This window comes from Scylla paramamosain, chromosome 10 (assembly GCF_035594125.1).
Source record: "Scylla paramamosain isolate STU-SP2022 chromosome 10, ASM3559412v1, whole genome shotgun sequence".
Taxonomy (NCBI): Eukaryota; Metazoa; Arthropoda; class Malacostraca; order Decapoda; family Portunidae; genus Scylla; species Scylla paramamosain.
In genome coordinates this window covers 4,745,001-4,747,500 of record NC_087160.1, presented here as the reverse complement: position 1 = coordinate 4,747,500, position 2,500 = coordinate 4,745,001, and the positions used below count along the sequence as shown (strand labels likewise).

At 38.8% G+C, this 2,500-nt stretch overlaps 1 protein-coding gene across 3 annotated transcripts in view; it reads right to left on the bottom strand.

The window, feature by feature from the left end:
• The window catches only part of LOC135104133 (FMRFamide receptor-like), a 159,283-nt gene that overhangs the window by 42,448 nt on the left and 114,335 nt on the right, over window positions 1-2,500 (bottom strand). The window lies entirely within an intron of this gene.

Sequence of the window (2,500 nt, the reverse complement as noted above, 5' to 3'; positions counted from 1 at the left end):
GAAAGCAGGCAGGAAGGAAGGGAGGGAGGGAGGGAGATAGGTAGGAGGAGGAGGAGGAGGAGGAGGAGGAGGAGGAGGAGGAGGAGGAGGAGGAGGAGGAGGAGGCGGGGAAAGAAGAAAAGAGAAAGACAACGAAACCAAATGTATAGGCTAAAAAATTATACGTAAACAAGGAAAAGTTAAAAAAAAAACAGACAATGATAAGAAATAAAACAAGAATTAAGAAGGACTAAAACAAACACGAAAAAGACCAGAGAGAGAGAGAGAGAGAGAGAGAGAGAGAGAGAGAGAGAGAGAGAGAGAGAGAGAGAGAGAGAGAGAGAGAGAGAGAGAGAGAGAGAGAGAGAGAGAGAGAGAGAGAGAGAGAGAGAGAGAGAGAGAGAGAGAGAGAGAGAGAGAGAGAGAGAGAGAGAGAGAGAGAGAGAGAGAGAGAGAGAGAGAGAGACTGCCTTAGGAAAGATCACAATATACAGTACAAATGGCGTTCTGGGAATCTTGACCTCATACAGAATAAAAAAATAAATAAAATAAATAAATAAATAAATAAATAAATAAATAAAAAACTCCCACGCACAGGAAAATGCAATTAGTGGCCAAGGCGGTTCACGTTTCGCTCCTCATAAAGAGTCTTGGTCACCTGAGAAACGCCCACTTTTTTTTTTTTTTCTTTTTTTTTTCCCCCGGAGCTACGGCGAGTGAGGGCAAGACGCGGCCGGAATGTTTCTGTCACTGCTTTGGGGGGAGGGGGAGGGGGAGGAGGGGGGCGATGAAATGAAGGTGAGGATTGCACTGTGGCTTTCCGGGGTTTAGTTTTTTTTTTTGAATTTCACGGAGGTACTTGAGTTTTTTTTTTTTTCTCTCTCTCTTTTTTTTTTTTTTGCTTTGTTTGTGTATGTTATCTTTTTTTTGTCGTTTTTTATTTTATTTATTTATCTTTTTTTTTTTTTAGTTTAATCGTGTTTTCTTCTTGCTTTTCTCCTCTTCCCTGTGTTAATTTTGTAGTTTTACCGTTTTCTTTTCTTCTTCTTCTTCTTCTTCTTCTTCTTCTTCTTCTTCTTCTTTTGCTTTGCTTTTTTTCCTCCTCTTTTCCCTATCAATTTTGTAGTTTAATCGTGTTTTTTTCTTCTTTGTTTGTGTCTTGTTTTTCTCCTCTTTTCTCTTTCAGTTTTGTAGTTTAATGGTGTTTTTTTTCTCTCTCTCTGTTGGTCTTGCTTGTCTTCTCTTCTCTTCATTAATTTCTACTGCCTTGCTTTGATTTGTTGTCCTTCTCGTATTCTCTTCATTAATTTCTTGGTTTTAGTTGTTTTTTCTTCCTTCTGCTTTTTTTTTTGTAATTGTTGCTGTTCCATTTTCCTTGTTATTCATTTCCTAGTTTTAATCATCGTGTTTCCTTCCTTTCCTTGTATTAAGTTCTAGTTTGCTGTTTACTGTAGTATTCTTTAGTGTTCTTGTCTGTATCACACGACTAAGTACACATCTAACATTACACATTTCTCGTCAACATCACTTACCTCAGTCAACACCGCACAACACAAACAATATTCACCATCCCATTCAACACCACTCAACTCAACACCCAACACGTAACGTCTTTCTCATTCTCGACAAAAAAAAAAATAAAATAAATAAATAAATAAAATAAAACAAATAAATGAATGAGAAAGAAAGAAAGGAAGAACGACAGGGGTGATAAGGAAGGAAGAAACAAACGAAGGAAGGAAGAGAGAAAGAAAGAAAAGAAATCATAACATTACGTACCTAAACATCCAGCCATCACCGCTACCTCCGCAACATCACATCACAAATTTCCACCCTCCCTTCTCCTCTCCCCGACACATCCATCCATAGCTTAATCACCAGCCAACACCACGTCCCCCTTTCCTTGCCAATACACCTGACAACACCGCCGTATTAACTGTCTCCCTTCACTCAGACCATCAATTCTCTGCCTGCTAACTTTCCCTTCCCTTCCCTTCCCCTCTCCTGGTTACGTCAAAGGAAAACAAAGAAACGGCTATACTAATTTCTACTGTGCTTCGTCTTAAGTAATCTGATATAAGAAAATAAGAAAATAAGGGAAGCTACAGAAGTCATGAGGCCTACACGTACCAGTCCCTGTATCTCTGTATTAAATATATCTGGCTGTTTCCACCTATCATCTCTATCCATGAATTTGTCTAGTATGCTAACAGTCACCTTGCTAATCCTTACTTGTAGATTCCTGGCAGATAAGACTTGGTAGATAGATAAGTAGACAGATAGACAGATAGACTGATAGATAGGGAGACAGACAGATGGATAGATAGACAGTTTATAGACCACAGCAATAACACGCTATGATTAATTCAACAAGAACCTGAAAACTATACATGACAATCCCACTACCTATACACAAATATATACACATCTGTAGTCCACAAGCCTCCAGGTGGACAAGTGGCAGTCTCTGTAGTACTAAGAGAAAAAAATTTAAAGGGAAAGGAAGGGAAGGGATGGAAAG